Below are 21,449 nucleotides of genomic sequence, written 5' to 3' on the forward strand. Positions count from 1 at the left end.
CTATCATCTTCAATCTAGAAGGGATGGAAGGAGATAAGGAGGGAGGGAAGGAGGGAAAAAGAAAGTTTAAATACAGCAAATTCCTGATGTAGTCATACTGAAGAACAAACTTCTTATTCCTGCCAAACAATAACATTTTAAAAAAGGACTAATATTGGATTAAACATAAGATATGAAACTATAAAATTCCTTGAAGATAAACATACGGGAAAAACTTCATAATATTGGATTTGGTGACAATTTCTTGCCCGTAATACCAAAAACACAAGAAATAAAGCAAAAATAGACAAATGGGACTGTATCAAACTTATAAAATTCTGCACAAAAAAAGGAACAATCAATAGAGAAGGCAATCTATGGAATGGGACAAAATATATGCCAACCATATATCTGATATGAGGTTAATATCCAGAATATATAAAGAACTTCTACAATTCAACAACAAAAACAAAAAAAAAATCCATTTAAAAATTAGCAAAGGACTTAAATAGACAATTCTCCAAAGATGATATACAAATAGCCAATTAACATGTGAAAAAATGCTCAGTATCAATAATCATCAGGGAAATTTAAATCAAAATTACAACAGGAGATCACCACACATCTGTCAGAATGGCTACTGTCAAAGAGACAAGAAATAGCAAGTGTGGTGATGATGTGAAGAAACTGGAACCCTTGTTCACAGTTGGTGGGAATGTAAAATGGAGGGTCCTCAAAAAATTAAAAATAGAACTACCATATTATCAGCAATCTTACTTCTGGGTATATACCCAAAAGAACTGAAAACAAGATCTTGAAGAGATATTTGCACACTCATGTTCACTGAATATTAGTCACAAAAGCCAAGAATTAGAAGCAACCTAAATATCCATCAAAGGATAAATGGATAAAGATAGGATGAATGGATGAATAAAATGTGGGACATACAGTGGAACATTATTCAGCCTTAAAAAGGAAGGAAACTCTTGTCACATGTTACAACATGGATGAACCTTGAGGACATTATGTCAGGTAGAATGAGCCAGTCACAAAAAGGTAAATACTACATGATTCCACCTACACAAGGTATCTGAAGTAGCCAAACTCTTAGAACCAGAAAGTAGAATGACGGTTGCCAGGGGCTGGGGGGGTAGGGAAGCAAAGAGGAGTTGCTATTCAATGGGTATAGAGTGGGGGGTAGGGAAGCAAAGAGGAGTTGCTATTCAATGGGTATAGAGTTTCAGTTCTGCCAGACAAAAAAAGCTCTAGAGATCTACTGCACAACAAGGTGCATATAGTTAACACTACTCTACTGTACACTTTAAAAATGGTTAAGATAGTAAACTTTATGTTATGTCTTTTCACCACACACACACACAAAATTTAATATTTTTTAAAAAGGAGGCCAAAAGAGCCTTCTTAGTTGCTACCAAAAAAAAAAAAAAAAAAAACAAAAAAACAAACTTTACATTTTAAGCCTAAGGGACAAAGTACAATTTTCTTGAAATACTTTGTGTTCTTAGCATACTATGTTATTTGGCTCAAAAAGACAACTTCATTTCAATGACATAAAAGTGAATAGTTTGGGGGGAGGGTATAGATCAGTGGCAGAGTGCATGCTTAAAATGCATGAAATACTGGGTTCGATTTCCAATACCTCAATTGAAAAACAAATAAATAAATAAATAAACCTAATTACCTCCCCACCATAAAAAAAAATTAAAAAACTTTTTTTAAGTTAATAGTTTGTCATTAAATTAAATAATTTAACATTCACCAAGAAAAACGAGTGTAATTAAAGCATCAGAATAGAGTCTAAACTCCTTGAGATTCAAGGTCCTCAACAGTCTAGGACAAATTACTATATGCCTACTATTTGCCACCACTCATTACATGACTAATACTGTGACAGTACTCAATATAATTATTTCTCACAAAAAGCAGAGTAATATTATCTTCGTTTTATTAGATGTGAAAACTCATAACCAAAAACACATGCAGACTGAACAATGTAGAAAAACAGAAAAGAGCTATGAAACTGTGGGGGAAGAAGGCAGAGTAATTCTGACTTGCGGAGTATGGAGAGACCATATGGGCCAGCAAACGAGGTGGGAGGAGATGTAGACCTCCAGGAGCCTTGAGTTGAAGCTTAAAGAGACTTGGAGTGGTTACACAAAAGAGGAAAGACATTCCAGACAGGAAAGACATCTTTCACAAAAAGCTCAAAGACAGGAATGAAGAACATGAATAATGTGGTATAAGTAGGAGGTAAATGGAAGAAATTAGGTGTGAAGTCCAGTTATGGTGGTTTTTTAAAATTCCAGGTTAGAGTCTGGATTACAGCATCTCTGTTTCAATGAAAAGGGGAAATCATGATAAGATATCTATTTTAAGACATGAAACTTGAGGTGGAGTTCTGTCTTCCAGTATGATGAAGTGAGGAAGACAATAAATCCTCTCCCCCTAAATCAACTATAAAGATAGACAAAACTTCCTCTCGGCTGATGCAACAAAGTGTGAGCCAAGGAATGCATCCAAACTTCAAGCCACCAGCTCCCTCCACTGGGCTCTCTTGTGTCCCCTGTGTGTACACACAGGTGCTGTTGGCCAGAGACCGGAAGCCTTAATGATTAGACATGTTTGTGCACAAATTCAATCTTCGTCTGAACAAACAACAATCTTTGGCTGAACATTAAGGAATGCAGGCACAGTGGTGACCCCTAGGAGGAAGTCAAGGATAAAAATAAAAACAAGAGGAAAAAAGGACAGACATCAGTGACCAGATGTTGTGGGGGAGAGAGATTTCACAGGTTTAGTCCAGCTACAAACCTAGATGGCATGCACTAAGCACTACTTTGGCGGTTTCTCAAAGGCAAAAGGAAAGAGGAGAATTGAGAAGACCAGAACTCAATGTATGACTGAACCTCGGTGAGTTTACCTCTTTTTTTTTTTTTTTTCTCTCCAGTATCACCAAGTCAAGCCAGAAATGGACAGCAGGGCACAGAGGGAGCTCCTCTAGTCCTGGCTCAAGGAATGAGAAAGGAAACTCTCTAACAGTGAGAGAAAATATGAAAATCCCTCCACTTTACTGTCTTTCTCCCTTCTCTTGAGCCACAGCATCCAAGCAATCACATGGTGTCCACAGCAGTGGCTGGAATGAGAGACTGCAGGACCTAAACTCCGAGGAAGCGGAACTATCCATTTTTCCCACTCTCTATCCTCCCATTTCTTGGCCCCAAATGTGCAGACAGTGACGGAAGTACAAGACAAAGTGGGGTAACTAACTCCAAAGTTCACCACCCAGAGGAAAGATAAGCCCATAGGGAAAAAAATACAAGAGAAATCACTGAGAAGGAGAACTCAAGAAAGCAAGCTGAAAACGTTGTCTGTGAACTTCTGGACTCACCCCAAACCATGTGTGCATGGATCTGATGCTATTAGAGACCAAAGATTAAAATGCATAGATAGAGGCCACTGCACAGGTCTCAGACTGGGACACAGGAAACTAGCGCTGCAAAATAGCACTGCGAAGGCTTTGAAAAATGAATTGACATCGGAACCACAGCCCAAAGAAGACGGGTTGGAACTTGCAGCAAAACTAAAAATTTTGCTCTGTGAAGCTGGGAAAATGAAAAGACAAACTACAGACTAGGGAGAAAATACTTGCAAACCATGTATTTGACAAAGGACTTGCATCCAGAATATATAAAGTATTATCAAAACTCAACAGAAAGAAAAACCACCCAGTTTTAAAAATGGACAAAAGACTTCAACAGACACTTATCCAAAGAAGGTATACATGCTGGGAGACAATTCTTCATGGGTGTCTCACATTTCTGAACAAGAGGCCTTGTAACGGACTATCTTCAAGGATGTCTGCATATTTAACACTCTCAGAAGAAACAGATGACGGTCTCCCTTCAGAGCAGAGGGCAAGTTTGTTTACTATTCAGTACAATAGATAAAATATTTCCCTCTGGGTCAAAAGTCAGGTGGGTTGGTTTGTGGCCCACTATAAAAGATTTGGGTTCTGTAAGCTTAGGTTCCTCAGTTGTGACATCAGTCCCAAGTGACTTAGGGGCAAGGGTAGCCCATGTGAAGATGAAGATTGTTTTACTGATGTCCTGTGAATAATAAAGTGCTTTGTCTCTGACTCCAGAATCTCATGACTTCTGCCAGCATCCATGAAACTGTGGTAGGCTAACTTGTCACTTGTAAGTAAGGTAAAAAATCACATCCTTCACAGTTCTTGACAACATGGCAAACAAGCACATGAAAAGTTGTTCACCATCACCATTCATTAGAGAAATGCAAATTAAAGCGACCAGGTGGTATCACCACACACCTACCAGTATGGCTCTGGTAGCAAGGGTGCAGAACAATTAGAACATTCCTAGTGTAATGCAAATAGCACAACCACCATGGAATACAATTTGGTAGTTCTATAAAGAGTTAAATACACTCACTATACAACCCAGCAATCCTATTCCTGGTTACTTCCTCCTAAGGAATAAAACTGATCTTTACTCAAAAATTTATACACAAATGTTTCTAGTAACATTATTTATGATCATTAAAAAATGGAACAACCAAAGTATCCTTCAATAGATGAGTGAATAAACTGTGGTACATCCACACAATGGAACACTACTTAGCGAAAGAAAGAAAGAGCTGATATACCTAACAATTTGAATGAATTCTCAAAAGCTTTACACTGAATGAGTGAAGCCTGTTTTTAAAGTTCACATATGGCATAAGCAGTGTTTGTTAAGAATTAGGGTTGGAGGGAGGGTATCTATAAAGGAATAGCACAAGAAAGTTTTTTTTACAGGTGATGAAACTGTTCCGTATTCTGATTATGGAGATGTTTACACAAATCTATACATGTTTTAAAATTCATAGAACTGTACACTCCCCCAAAATTCAATTTTACTTTATGATTTAAAAAAATCTTGAGAGGCAATTACTAGGGATTAGGGACAAGTGAAACAAAGAAGACAAAGTGATCAAGAGACAACTACAATAAGAAGTCCTAATGACAGAAGTAACACAGTGGGAATGGAAAGGGGAGGGATGGTAACCTATCTGGCAGTAAGATCTCTAAGAGTTAACTAATGAGACATGGCAGGGAGACTTGCAAGTTTAGTGATACTCTTTACTGCCTCTGTAAGAGTAAAAACCTCCAAGGACAGGATTTAGATCTAATGCACTTATCATTTAGTAAATGAGGCTGAGGGAGAAAAGAAGAGTAACAAAATCTAGCCAGAGTCTACAGTGTTAAACTGAGGAAACTTTAAAGACGATCTACATTCTCCTTTTATAATACAGATAAATACACTGAGAGTGAGAAGTTATGATTTATTCAATCAAAAAGGTTGTAAGTGGCAGGGCCATCACAACAGCCTACATTTTTGTACTAAGTCCTGAGTTCTACTGAACTATTTTCAGAGTCTGAGCCAATCTCACTGTCATCATCCTGTGGTTCCTTTCTTCAGTTCCAAGAAGAATAGACAACAAGAAATATCTAGTTCTTCTTTATATAAATTCAGGAAGTTTAAATTTTTTTATACTATAAATACTAAAGCACAAGTCTGTTACTAAAATGAACACATTTTAGGGAGTCTATCTGATACCTGGGCCAGCACCTTCCCTTTTCTCAGGGAACTGTTCCCCGTATCTACAAAGGTAGGCTGCTATGTTTGTGGAAGGTGCAGTCCCTTTCCCCTACGACTTCAGGGCTACTGCTGATTGAACCAGAGGTGGATACGTGATCCAAACTGAAGTTTTGGAAATGAGACTAAGTCTGGGCTGTTCTCTCGGATGATGGAGAAGTTGGGGCATGACCACCTTCCAGCAAGTGGTCTGAGTAACAGGATACCCATCTGCAGAGAGAAACAGACACACACCAAGAAGCTGAGAAAAGCAGCAGAAGAAAAATACTCTCTAGGTCCTGAGGGGTTTCCATTTCTCAGTTCCAATCCTTTACTAAAGTTTAGCTGCCTGCCTACTCTCAGATTCCGGAACATACCCCTTGATCCCTAACTTTTTTTCTTATGCTAGCTCCAGCAGAGCCTATTACCTGCACTCAAAGACCTGTCCAGGTACTATGCTGGAGCACGAAGAACATAATAGCAGTGCTGTGAGCACTACTTAGCATATACTAAGAGCTCAACAGGTCAAGATGAAAACAAAAATAATAGCTATTCTATGAGTCTATGAAGACCAATTCAATAGACATGAGAACATGCAGACTGGTCAAACATGCATTCAAATCTCACCTCTGCAATGTGACTTAGGACAAATCAGTATTTCTGAGACTTTCATTCATACCTCTCTATCCAACTTCCACTCCTATCATTCTTCTCCTTTTCACAAATCTAAGCCCCATAGGCCTTGTGCCTCCATGACCTTCACGCTGGTATTAGATCTGTGTGACACTATTACCTTACATGGCAAAAAACCAAAACAAAACAAAACAAAACAAAAACTTCCCAGATAGTTAAGATTACTAATCAATTGACCTTAAAATAGAGAGATTATCATGGATTTTCCAGCTAGACCCAATAATAGCATATGAGTCCTAAGTGCAGAAGAGAACAAGAACCCAGAATAGCCAAAACCATCTCGAAAAAGAACTTACAGTTCCCAATTTCAAAACTTACTACAAAGCCGTGATAATCAAAGCAGGGTGGAACTGTCACAAGGACAGACATGTGGATTAATAGAAAAGAACTGAGTCCAGAAATAAACTCACACATCTATGGTCACGACTATCAAATGAAAGAGTCTTTTCAACAAATGGTGCTGGGATAGCCACATGTAAAAGACTGAAGTCAGACTTGCCTCACACCATCTACAAAAATTAACTAAAAATGGATTAAAGATTTAAATGCAAAAGTTAAAACTGTAAAAACTCTTGGGAAACAAAAGAGGTAAAATTTCATAATCTTGGATTTGGCAAGATTCTCAGATATGACACCAAAAGCATAAATGACAAAAGAAAAGATAAACTGTACTTCATCAGAATTAAAAACTTTTGTGCTTCCTAGGACCTCATCAAGAAAGCAAAAAGACAACCCACAGAATGGGAGAAAATATTTGCAAATCATACATGTGACAAAGAACTTTTACCCAGAATATATAAGGAACCGTTATACAACTCAATATTTTAAGAGATAAACAACCCATTTTTTTAGATGGATGAAAGATCTGAATAGACACTTCTCCAAGGAAAATACACAAATGGTCAATAAACACATTAAATAATTTTTGACATCGTTAGTTGTTAGGGAAATACAAAGCAAAACCACAGTGAGATACTATTTCACACTAGGACTAAAAAGTCAGATAATAACAAGTGCTGACAAAGATGTGGAGAAATTGAAACCCTCATACCCCGCTGGTGGGAATGTAAAATGGTACAGCTTCTTTTGGAAACCAAATGCTTGTGGAAACCATCTGACAGTTCCTCAAATAATATTAATTAGTGTTACCTTACTCCAAGGTATATACACAAGAGAAATGAAAACATGTCCACACAAAAACTTGTACATGAATGATTACAGCAGCATCATCCATAATAGTCCAAAGAGAGGGAAAAAAAAAACCAATGTCCATCAACTGAAGAAAGACAAAACAAAAAACGGTATATTCGTACAATAAATTATTATTCAGTCACAAAGAGGAATGAAGTACTGACACATGCCACAACACGATTAACCTTGAAAGCATTATGCTAAGTGAAAGAAGCCAGTCATAAAAGACCGCACATTATATGACCTCATTCATATTAATGTCCAAAACAGTGAAATCTAGAGAGACAGAAAGTAGAGTAGTGGTTCCCTAGGACTGAGGGGCAGAGGATGGGAATAAAGGAGATGCTAAAGGGTATGGAGTTTCTTTTTGAGGTGATGGAAATGTTCTAAAGTTGGTTGTGGTGATGGTTGCTACTGAACTGCGCCCTTTAAATGGGTTAATTCTACGGTACGTAAATCCTACCTCAATAAAATTGTTCTTAAAATATAAAGCAGAAGAGGAGACCAGAATGGAAGCCAGAGGGATTCAAAGAACCATTGCTGGCTTTGAAGGTGGAGAAATGTAAGGAATGTGGCTTCTGGAAGGTGAGGATGACCCCCTGCTGATAGCCAGCCAAGAAATGAAGACCTCAGTCATATAACCTCATTGAACTCAATTCTGCCAATATTTAAGTTATGTCTGGAAGCAGAGTCTCCTGAGAGTCTCCAGATAAGAGCCCAGATTAGATGACATCTTAATTTTGACCTCTTAAGATCATTAACAGAGGGCTCATCTGAGCTGGCCAGGAGTTGTGAATCACAAAACTCTGAGATAATAAATGGGTGCTGTTTTAAGCTGCTAAGTTTCTGGTAACTTATTATGGCAACAAGAGAAAACAAATACAGGCCTCCTTTCAATCTCTCTTTTTGAGGGTCTCTGCACTGTGTTCCAATGCCCAGATGAGGTTCACATGGTGATTGCTCTCTCATCATTCAGGTCTCAGTTTTCAAGTTGTACTTTCAGAAAGGCCTTCCCTGGGCACTCTACCTAAAGTAGCACTGACCCCAACCTAGCCAGCCCTCACCTCCACCCTGGGCCCAGAACTGTTTCTCTATGTCCTGTTTCCAACAAGTGAGGGTGTGTAGAGAAGCTAACCAAGCAGGCCTGAGTTGTGCAAATCATGCACACTCTTAAAAGGGTCTGCTTGTGTGACTGACCCTTCAGCAGCTCCTGAGAGTGGGGGTCTTGGGGTGTCCTTATGTACTAACTGATGAGGGTGTTTTGTATACTTGGAGTCTCCATTCACATTTACCAACTTGTCTAGACAGTCCGCGTGACCTATGGTGAACACTGCTTTCCTTCTGGGCGTCTGGAGTTGTAGTAACTGTGGTCAATCACGAAAGTGTTTGTGCCTATGTGAAAACCCTGGAATCCTAGGCATAAGTGAACTTCCCCAACAGAAAACACTTCACACATGTTGCTACAGTTTGTTGCTGAGGGATTAAATGCACCCCATCAACTCCACTGGGAGAAGACTCTTAGAAGCTCATGCTTGGTATCCTCCAAATTCTGCTCAATGCACCATTTTCCTTTACTGGTCCTGCCTGGTATCCTTTCACTACAATAAAACATAGCCAGGAGTGCATGAGTCCTGCAGTCCTTCTAGTGAATTACCAAACCTGGGAACAGTACAGGGTGTGATTATAAAGGGGTGGCATAAGGGAGCTCTTAGTGGTAATAGTTCTGTATCTTGACTATCTATGGTGATGGTTACAGGAATCTATATATGTGATAAAACGGCACATAACTATACATACACATTATGGAGATGTCAATTTATTGGCTTTGACATTGTACTGTAGTTATGTAAGGCATAACCATTGGGGCAAACTGGATGAAGAGTACCCAGGACCTCTCTGTATTATTTTTGCAACTTCCTGTTAATCTGTGATTTCAAATTAAGTTTTTTTAAATTCCACTTAAAATGTATTACATAAAAACACCTATGATTGAACCAATGTGTATCAAACAGATGAATATACCACTCAGATTGTTCCTGTTTCTAAGTATGGAAAACAAAGTGAGCAAGTGAACCACCAAAAAAAGTGCCTGCCATGATGTGAAAGGCTATGTAGTGGCGATGACAGCTGTTTCTGTGGGGCAAAGCCAGTATAGTCAGCACACCTAGACTCCTATATAGACAGCATATTCTCTTCAGTTAGGGAGGAACATGGGGGATCAACTCTGAGACTCAATTGTCTTCCCTGGGCAGAAAGACCTATCCCGAGTCAGACGGGCCACAATCCAGAGCTACCATCATCACTGCACCCAGGAGGGAGGTCAGAGGGGCCATACCCAATTCCTGTTTGAGCACTGCATTCCAATAACTAGGCTTCTATTGAGCAACCTGGCATAAAGAACGCATAATTCAACTGGCCCGCTCACGTTAGGGATGTCGGAATAAAAAGATCTCTATTGCTGAGACAGTTGAGTTTCTGGTGAACTCTGCCTCGGGGCTAGGACTTAATCTGGGTTGAGGTATCCTAAAAACGGCCAGAGCAGTACAAAGCTCACATTGTGTGTGTTCTTCCTTAAGGCTCTGCATGCAAACCAGGTTCATTTCATAAAACAAAAAATACTTTGTAGATTTGAGTAGCTTCCTCCTATCTTCCTTGTGAGAGTCCTGCTTCCTATTCTTGGGTTCAGTGTCATGTCCTCATAGATCAATTCTCTGGGCTACTCACTTGGGATTTATAGAAAACATCCACTCAACTTTACTAAAATGATAAACTATCTTGAATCTCAGTTAAGAAATAGAATTTATTGTTAAGCTTTTTCCCTTAAATTAGCTTTTTTCCAGTTATAGAAGTAAAAGATGGTTACTCTAAAAAATCTGAGACATAGAGACAAGTAGAAATTAGAGAAAACACCACCTAGAGACAGTCACTATATTCTTGTAGTGCTTTCTCTACTCATCATGATCTCATTCAGTTATTCAACAAATATTTATATACTGATTTACACTACATGACATGCACTTGGGATACAAATGGAAGTAAAAATAAAGTTTCAGTCCTTGTATTGCTTACTGTCTAGTATAGGAAATCTGACTACACATCTAGAAGGCCTGAAAGAAGAAATTAAAACACTATGAACACTGAGGAATTAATTTTAAAATTATTTACTATTATAAAAATAATTTGTTTATATGAAACAAGTTAAATACGTGTATATGAATTTTATGAAACTCTTATAATAGCCTAAGAACAACAGTTTAGGAAACATAAAAAGAGATCTCATTCCCAACAGTATCAAAATGTAAAAACATCAAGGAACTATTCCAATAAAAATTTATGTGCTGCATAAAAATACTGAGATATAAATAAGATTTAAATACATAAAATAGATAAAATAATGCCAATTACAGCAATATGGATGGACCTGGAGATCATCACACCAAGTGAAGTTAGCCAGAAAGAGAAAGAAAAATACCATATGATACCACTTATATGTGGACTCTTAAAACAGACAAAAACAAAAAACAGGACATGAATGAACTTATTTACAAAACAGAGACGGACTCACAGACAGAAAACAAACTTATGGTTATGGGGAGGGAAGGCAGGAGTGGAAGGATAAATGCGGAGTTCAGGATTTGCAGATACTAACTACTATACATAAAGTAACAAGGTCCTACTGTTAAGCACAGGGAACTATATTTGATACTTTGTAATGGCCTATAATTAAAATAAACATATATATATGTATAAATGGGTCACTTTGCTGTATACCAGAAATTAACAAAACATTCTAAATCGACTATATTTCAATTAAAAAAAAAAGAAGGCTTAAATAGTTGGCAACACATACCAGGACACGGTACGAGAAAATTAAGTATTATATAAATGGCAAATATTTCAAAACTTTCAAGTTCACTATAAATGACAATAAAATGCCAAAAGACTTTTTTGATCTTGACAAAATTATTCCATATTTGATCAGCAATAACAAACAGATTAAAAAATTTTAATATTTTAAATGAATTTAATTTACTGAAAACTAACTTTTGGCAAACTAGTTAAAATAGTGTGAACTTAGCAACAGAACTGGCAGATCACTACAGAACAGAATGACCCAAAAATGAATATGCTAATACATAAAATAATTTATTATTAGAGGAAGGAAGAGAAAGGAATTTTCAATAAACATTCCTAGAATAACTGGTTAGCAATCTGATATCCCCCCAAATTAATTACAGTATCTTAAGGTGTTAAAGTTTTTTAAAGACAAACAGAAAAATAAAAGAACTAAAATTAAGTATTTATGAAACTTCTAAAGAGGTGAGGGCTATCTCAGCTTACAAGCTGCAGGAGAAATCAGAAAGGAAATAGATTTGAATACATGAAATGAAACTTCTACCTAGTTTTTTAAAGGCCCCACTTAGAACCAAAATAGAAAGGCAAATAAGAGACTAGCAAAAATATTTTAAGTAAGTAGGACAATAAAGCATTTTATCATATTTAGAAATTATACTAATAAGACCTGTAAATCTGATACAAAGGATAAGGATATGAGCAGACCATTTACAAAGTGGAAATAGCTTCCTAGAAACAGACATGGAATGTCAAAGGGCTTGTACATTGTAAATTTTAATGTATACCACCAAACTGGCCTCACAAAAAGATTGAACCCAGTTACCTTCCTACCTATAGCGAATCTACTTTCCCACAAACTCATAAAAACTGCATTATTAATTTTTAATTTTTGCCAATCTGAAAGGCAAAAAAAAAGACTTCTTATTTTAATATGTATTTCCTTAAATTAACCATCTTTATAGGTATTTATTGATCATTAACATATTTTCTTTGAAGAGTTAAACTCTTCCTCTTCTTTACTCATTTTTCTATGACATCCTTTTTCTTTATACAGGTGCTCTTTTTATGTTATCTTTTAATCCTTGACTTTATATATTATGAAGATACTATAGTTTTAATCAAAGACTTCATGTTCAAATTGGTATCCAAGTTTCACTGACTTTCATATCATTAAATACACTGCTTCCAAAACAAATGTGAATGTCACAGAGAATCAGTGGCAGAGTTCCAATGTTAAACATAACAAAACAAAGTATCCAAACACTAGCCTGCCCAAATAATTCCAAATGATAATCAAACCCATGGGACATAATGTAGAGTTTATGCTTCTGGAATGAGCAGGGCCAGCACAGCAGCATTCTTAAGGAATGAACTCTAGACAACAATCTTCTATTGTACCATGTCACACCCTCTTAACTGAATTGAAATTATGACTCCAATCTGAGCATGCCATTCCCCAGGCGAATAACTCGCATTTACATGCGAAATAACCTAGCTGCTCTAGTCCCCATTCTACCGTGCTCTACCCTCTCTTCCACAGAAGCAGCCAATTCCCCAACTGGTCAATTTATCTCATAAGTAACCAACCAAAAATTATGTCTCTTAACTCAGCTTAAAGTAACAGCAAAGTGCAAAACATAAGGTGGAGGTGGCTTCAATGATCAAAGGTTTCTGTTTTGTTTTTTTCAAAGTTATACCCCAAGCTTTAGCTCTGCTGCAGCCACTTTGTCCTCAGCTGGTTGCTACCGCTGGGCAAAGTGAGACAGACACATGTCTATGAGATGAGAGAAATCCAAAAAGCAATTGCCTGGATTGAAATGTATTTATTCAGATTTGTTAGATGGCTCAATCCAACAAATATTTGTATTATGTTTTAAGCTTCTGAGAAGTGCCTTGCGTGTAACAAAAAATTAACCAAATTCAATTGCAGAAACTTTCAAAAGCTGCTAAAACCATCCCATCTGTTGTGGGTTGAATTGTTTTCCACTCCCCTCCTCACCAAAAGATAGGTTGGACCCCAATATTGTGAATGTGACCTGATTTGGAAATAAGGTCTTTGCAGATATAATTAGTTAAAATAAAGCCATACTGGATTAGGGTGGGTCCTAAATCCAAAGACCGGTATCCTTGTAAGGCAGCCGTGAAGAGACACAAGGACATACACAGAGGCCATGTGGCCACCAACGCAGAGACTGGAGGGGTGCAGCTACAAGCCAAGGAACTTCAAAGACTGCCAGCAATCATCCTTCTTACAGCCTTCAGAGAGGGCATGGCCCTGGTGACACCTTGATTTCAGACTTCGAGTGTTCAGAACTGTGAAAGAATAAATTTCTGTTGTTGTTTTTAGCCTCCTAAGGAGTTTGTGGTAATTTGTTACAGCAGCCCTAGGAAACTAATAAACCATCCAATAAGAGTTGTTGCAAATTCTATAAATAATTGAAATAAATGCATTTTCCACCAGCTGACACAGAACTGTGGATTCACAGCATTGCCTGCTCTTTACAAATAAGGTGATCACAGATCTCAGTTAGTGAGAACAGTCTTGGCTTATGCCTATTGTCCTGGCATAAAAGCACTCTTTTGGTTCTCAAAAGTGACCTGCTTTGGATAATGAAGTACATGGTCATCTTATTTATGAACAAGCCTAGAATACCCTTCTGTTTGTCGGCCTTCAGATCCCACCCTATTCAAATAACATCTGACTCCTCTTTCCCTACTGACAAAATAATCCTCTCTCTCTAGTTCCTATAGCATTTTATAAATATAGCTATTATAATACTCATGTTCTACTACAATTACTTGCTTACTTGTCTACTCCATGTTTGTAGACAACACAGTGCCCAAGAACAGGATGAGTACTCAATAGGTATTTTCTAAATTTATTACATGATTTATTCAGAAGGCTGACAAAGTACCTGCAGAGACAGCTTTCTTTTACTTTGTTCCTTGTGAAAATTAGTAAAAGAAAACCTCAGCTAGAATTGGTGTCAGGGGTGGGTGTAGCTCAGTGGTAGAGCACATGCTTAGCATGCATGAGGTCATGGGTTCAATCTCCAGCACCTCCATTTAAAAAGAAAAACTAAAAATTAAAAAAATAAAAATAGAATTGGTGTCAGGATGGCCTGGAAAGGAAGCCCTTGTGCCCTACCACCACTACACTCATCATCCTCATCATCAGTTACCCCAAACAGGAAGACATCAATTACTCCAACAGAAAGACGTCAGCTACTGACTCAGGAACAGGAAGAGACGTACCTTGTACTCCCAAACAGGAAATGCAACTGCTTTACTACCTCAGCAAGAGAAAGAAGACCTCCTTCTTTCCCAGCAACAAGCTTAGCCAATGGAAAACGTCACAGCTCAGTCAATGAGAAGACAGTCATCACCTGAACTTTTACTTTCCTCCAATGAAGTTTCATTTTCTCCTTGTTGATACTTTCCTTCCCTTGTCCCTCTTCCTTACTATAAAAGTCTTCCATACTGTGTAAACCCTCAGAGTATCTGTTTGCCAGATGAGATGCTGCCTGATTCACGCATCCTTTAATAAAGGCAATTAGATCTTCAGATTTACTCAGTTAAATTTTAGTTTTAACATGTTTATACACTCTTCAGGGCCCAATGAAGATAGGAGGAGAAACTTAAATAGTAAAATGACTAACTTACAAAGCAGTGGTTCTCAAATTTTAGCATGCCTAAGAATCACTTGGAAGGCTTGTTAAAACAGACAGTACTGGGCCTCAGCCCAGTTTCTGATTCAGAAGGTGAGACAGGGCCTGAGAATTTGTATTTCTAAAACATTCCTGGATAATGAAGCTAGGAACTACTCTTTGAGAACCACTGCTATAAAGTAAGCACCACACTTACTAAAAGATTAATTTCTTCCCATAACTTCATTCCTAGTGGGAAACTCTGAATATGACAGAGTAGCTGGTGGCAGAGCAACATTCCTGCTAAGAATTAGGAAAGCCAGATACATTTTTAAAACCAGTGTTTAAAGGCATCAGAAAGCACCTGAAGCAACCAAGACTAAAAGGGCCTAGATTCTGGAAAAAGAAAGGAACCATAGAGAAAGAAAGTAACATTCTGTAACCCCTTTTCCCCCTAATACATTTGCTGATTCTGGGGCAAAAGGCTGAGAATCCAGACAGAGGAACCATGAGAGCTCTTGGAAGAAGTGAAAAGCAACACTCAAGGAGTCAAGATCTCAGTGAAAGAAGAGAGTCAAAGAACTGGGCCTAACAAAAGGATGGTTTTCCCCTGAAGACATTTACCAAATGCTGTAGTTGTACAAAGCGGGCTTCAAAACAAAATTGAAAATCAAGAGCGGAATTTTCAGCAATCTCATTCTCAGGAGCCAAGATTGTAGTATAGGAGCTACCAGAGGGAAGGACCCCAGGGAATTCACTAGACAATCAGTTGGAAGCCCTGAACAGCCAGCTACTTGCCAGTATTAAAGGCAAACTAGAGGGAAACGTAGCCTTATCAAACTGGCAACACAACCTTAACCATCAACTCAATTCCAAACAGGATTAGGTGATAAGCCTCCACTCTACCTGGCTGGCAAAAGGGAGCGGGGATTCCTCTCTGAAAAAGAACAGCATCATCTGGAGCTTCATGTTATTCACAGCGCTCAGCATTCATGTTAACTGAAAACCAAAAGGAAACAAGTAACAGAAACAGATGCTCAGACAATCCACACACTGAAGTTAACAGAAAGACTTTAAAATAATGATGGTTATTTAAATTTCCTATTTTAAAAAAATAGAAAAAAGAGGAAAGAACATATAAAAAGATGAAAAATTTCAACTGAGAATGAGAATCTAAAAGAATCAAACTGAAATTCTAGATCTGAAAAGTATATTAACTAAAATTAAGAATCCAAAGGGAAGATTTAATAGCAGACCAGACACAACAGAAGAGAAGATTAGTAACTAGAGCCCATGTCAATAAAATATATCCACACTGAAGCACAGAGAAAAACTAACAAAAGATATAGGGGGGAAAAAAGTGTAAAGAGAAACGAGGAACACTGTGAAAAACTCTACCAGATGTGTAACTAGAGTCCCAAAAGGAGAGGAGACAGTAAACAGGGCAGAAGTAATATTAAGAGGAAAGAATGAAATTTTCTAAATTGATGAAAAGACAACCCACAAATTTAAGAAACTCTTTGAATCCCAAGCAGAATAAAGACAAAGACAAAGACAACCACACAAAAACATAGCATAATTAAACTGTTGATAATCAAAACCAAAGAATTAACTTTTAAAAGTAACCAGTGGAAAATGACACATTACTTTCTCAGGAGCAACAATAAAACTAACAGCTAAATTCTCAAAAAATAAATAAATAAATAAAAAAAGACAAAAGATGATAGAATGACACTTTGAAAGTGTTAAAAGAAAATAAACGCCTGCTTAGAATGTGGTGTTCATTGACTATTTAAAAATGAAGGCAAAATGAAGACATTTTCAGACAAACAAAAAATGAAAGAATTCATTATGGATAGACCTGCATTATAAGAAATACCAAAGGGAACTCTTGAGATGGAAAGGAAAATCATCCTACCCCAAACAGAAACACCGAAATACAGGAAGGGATAAAGAGCAATGGAAAGAGTAAATATGTAGGTAAGTATACGTAAATATTGATTATAAGGAACAGTAATTTCTTACAGGTCTTAAAATACATGTAGAATCTAAATGGGTGAAACAGTAACACAAGGCAGGAAAAGGGCAAGTGGTGTTAATATATCAAATCAATGCTAATCAATTATATCAATGCTAAAGTTCTAGCATTATTGGAGAAGTGATAAAAGTATAATTTGCACTAGACTATAGTAAGTCAAGAGTATATCTTATAATCTCTAGTATAACCACACCACAAAAGAATATATAACTAAGACGTTACTAGAAAGGAAAATTAAATAATTGGATAATAAATAATCCAAAAAAGTAGAAAAAAATAAAGCAAAAAGGACCAAAACAGGTGAGTCAAAAAGAAAAAATGACAGATGTAACACCAACTATAGTGACAATTACATCCAATGGAAATGGACTAATGATTCTAATTTAAAGACTAAAATTGTCAGACTAAAGAAAAAAAAACCTAAATCTAACTTCATGATGCTTTCTAGGACAAAGAAAATTTGAAAGTATAAGGATGAAAAAAAGATACAGCCTGCAACATCTACCAAAGAAAGCTACTAAAGCTACGCTAGTATCACACAAAGTAGACTTTAAGACAAACAGCACTACTAATGATTTAAGGATAATAGTGTGAATCCACCAAGAAAATTCTAATGTGAGCAAAGTGGTTAGAAATTAGTCATCACTGGGAGCTAAGAAGAATATACTGGCTGTAACCAATTCTGTTTAGGAAATCTATGGCAGCTCAAAGAAGGGTAGAACTACACAGTAACACAGAGCTTAAATAATGGACTTCTTTGCAATACAATAAAACTCACATATGTACCTTATGGTGAGTCCTGAAATACTTACACAAAATATTAAAAATTCAAAACCACAAAATAAAAGGTAGACAGTTTTAGACAACAAAAACATATACATTAATAAAGATCAGAAGATATTCTGGGGTGATGTGTTTACCAGACTGGGTAGTTCGATAAAGTCACTAAAATTCATAACTATAAAAACTAGACTCCTTGACATTAACCTCAGAAAAAGAAAAAAATTTTTAAAGTATTTCCTAGTACTCAGACTGTTCTTCTCCAAATACAGCTGAAGAGTTCACTGAAGAATGAAACTGAAATCTTTGCATTACACTTACCTAAATGGCAGACTCACCATTATAACTATTATTATTTGTGCTTGGGGATGGAACTTGGGCTAAAATCCAATCTCCTAATCAGTTTTTTCTGTCAGAATCTAAGAATTTTAACTTCAAAAGAATCCAAACTTATTTCTCAAACACTATTTAAGTTTATATACATATAAACTTATTTATTCAATTACAAGACCAAAGTACTGAAAAGGCAAAAATTCTTCTTTAAGGAAACAGCCTACAAACTCTTATGGGTAACAACAACAACAAAATTTGCCTGCCTTTTATTCTCAAATATGTGCAAGAATAAAAGTTGGCTCCTGGTAGGAAGGGTACAGCTCAGTGGTAGAGTGCGTGCTTAGCATCACAAGGTCCTGGGTTCTATCTCCAGTACTTTCATTTAAAACACAAACAAACCTAATTACCTCCCCATCAAAAAGAAAAAGTAATAATAATAAAAAAATAAAAGTAGGCGTCTGTGAGAAAGTGGTGTCTACTTCATACAGCTGATACTCAAAGGATTTAAATGCTGAATGTCAGTATTGTCTCCCATCAGACATTCTATTTCCTGGGGGAGGTAGCATCACATGATGTTTCATAAAGGCATCAGCAGCTAGCATATGGGCGTGAAAATACTCTGCCATCTAATTACTCCTTATAAATGGTATTTGAGATGTGTTCATTCATAACTACACAACATTTGAAATCCCAGACAAATAAAATCTACACACTTATCACACTACAACCCAACTGCAAAGGCTAATTAATTTATACAAATAAAAATATAATCCAATTTGCTAAGTAAAAGCCAAGCATTTTACTTCCTGAGACACTAATTATAATGGATATTAGATGTTCTGTTTCATCAGTTTATGGTGGGGTTTTTTGTTTGTTCTCATATTTTTAATTTGTATTCTGCTTATAATATCCTGTTCAAAACTTAGGTCACTAGCCCAACTCATTTTTCAGGAACTTACTTAACAATGACAAAAGCCCGATGGAAATGCAATTAAGAAACCACTGTTACATAACTATATTTAGGCAAGGACAGTTCCACCCATCGCTTAGTGATTAAGGAAGAATAAGGATGTTCTCTGTTCTTTATAGTTTCATAGGCTAGGTCACAACTTAGAATATACTGTAGGAACTCTATTACAGTACTTCAAAATAAAATGATCTGGAATTATGTGGAACAGACGCATATGAAAACTCACAGTAAATAATGGTTTATTTATCTGTACAACTCTAATGTAATACAATTTCTAATAAAACACAGAATACACCTAGCAATGTCACTACAAAAGGATGATCTAAATTTACCCTAAATCACAGCAGTGAGAATATCAGCTAAAGTTTTACTCTAAAATATAATACAAACCTCCTTTTCCAGAATGGCATACTATCTTTGTAACTATTATTGTGGTTTTCCTGATCTTATGAGACAAACTTATAACAAACAGAAAAAATATATGCATTTCCCACTTCTCCAATCTTGATGAATACCTCAAAGACATATTTCTCCCCAGCTTTATAAACTACGGCCAAATGCCCATAGTTTGTAGCACTATGTAGTTTCTGGATTCCGGGAAGATCCGGAACTGTTGGGCCCTTCTGCAATGGTGGGTTCTAATACCTGCCAACATGTTTACTTCCATTCCTTGTACACGCCTAGTTCCATCTTGTGGGCTCAGCCTAATCCACCTCAAGTAGTAAGAAGTGCCAGGTACAGAACACTGAGTCTGTCATTTGAGTTCAACGTCTCCACCAGCTCTTGTATGACCTGGAACAAGTTACTGCTCTGAACCACATTTCTTTGTTTTTCTTTTAAGAAGGGCAATAAGGGGAGAAGACAATAATGAGATAAAGCATATAAAGGGCTTATTATTAGCACATGCCCGGCCCATGCTAGCACTTGATAAATTTGAATTATTTTTACTTAAAACGGCAACCTTTTAGCTTGAGCAAAATATAGATATGTTAATTTACTGGGCACTACATCTAAGATGAGTGGATCTGTTTCCTTCCTAAAAATAAATTATATGTCTGGAATTTCCAAGCCAATGCCCTCTGTGTTGGGAGTTAACACTCCAAAGCTACTTCTAGAAATAAATCTTAGTATACAAGGGTATTCCCTTAGCCCATCTTTGAGTGGAGGTGAGGTGACTTTCATTTAAATATTTGTGCTTGTAAGACTCCTCTATTTTCATGCCCCCCATGATAAAACATGTCTACTAAAAACATGGCTCTGTGATTAACCAAACAACATAAAAAATAGATGTACTCAAAGAACTTGTGAGAAGCACAAATTCAAACCCCACTGCTCATAAACTCATAACAAAAGCTCCACTGAGAAACAAAATATTTATGAAACGTAATCTGAAGACTGTGCAATCCCCATCTACTTATCTAGGCAATCTAAAGCAGATCCTTAAGTTAACCAGTCTAGAGATCTAAGTGCTTAGACACCACAGCATCTTGCCAGCACCAGAACTGTTTTCACTGAATTATGTTTTGATGTTATGTCATCAACCTACACAACGAGACAATGAGGATTTTACTAAAAAATAAAGTAAGACACAACATAGCCCTTTGAAATACATGCTGCATTTACTTAAGGATGATGTAGTTGAGGAGTTTCTCCATACAAGGAATCCTTGGGAATCCAAAGGAGAAATTGGTCTTTTATCTTATGGTCACTGCACCATGTAACTGATCATATTTCTCTCTGTACTGGCTACTAAAAAGCAGAGTCAAATTTGTGGCTCTCTAACAATACTTAAGACTTCAGTCCAAGTACTTTGTGTACAGATCTCATTCCTGTTTCCATCTTAATTTTTCTCCCACAATCCTGAATTCAGCCCCTCCTTTATTTCTGTTATGTTACCAACAGAATGTTGTATATATCTTTGTAAGTCATTAGGAATCCTTTCTGGAACAAGACGTGATATAAGTAAATAGTATGTTCCACTTAAAAAACAGCATAAGACAATAAGAAGATATTTTCTTCCATTAATAAACATTTTGTGAGTTCAATTTCTAGAGGCATTATCTTTCTTGCACTCTAAAAGAAAAAAAGAAAGTGTTGTAGAAAATATCATGTCTAAAATTAGGAAATTCTAACAATAGAGGAACTACCAAAATAAAACACTTTCATTATGTATTTGTACCTTTGGAGCACACTGAATATTGTAAATATATCCCATGTAAAAATCCCCCAAAAGTCATTTTTATTTTAAAATATGGACCAAACCACCATAAATGCAACTGCAACTGAGAATCTATTCTGAATAAGAACTGAAT

The 21,449-nt window shown here is 36.7% G+C and overlaps 1 protein-coding gene across 6 annotated transcripts in view; it reads right to left on the bottom strand.

Moving 5' to 3' along the window:
• Nucleotides 1–21,449, bottom strand: part of LOC105082750 (rab5 GDP/GTP exchange factor) — a 94,030-nt gene that overhangs the window by 69,537 nt on the left and 3,044 nt on the right. The window lies entirely within an intron of this gene.

The sequence above is a fragment of the Camelus bactrianus genome, chromosome 18, assembly GCF_048773025.1.
Source record: "Camelus bactrianus isolate YW-2024 breed Bactrian camel chromosome 18, ASM4877302v1, whole genome shotgun sequence".
NCBI classification, from domain to species: Eukaryota; Metazoa; Chordata; class Mammalia; order Artiodactyla; family Camelidae; genus Camelus; species Camelus bactrianus.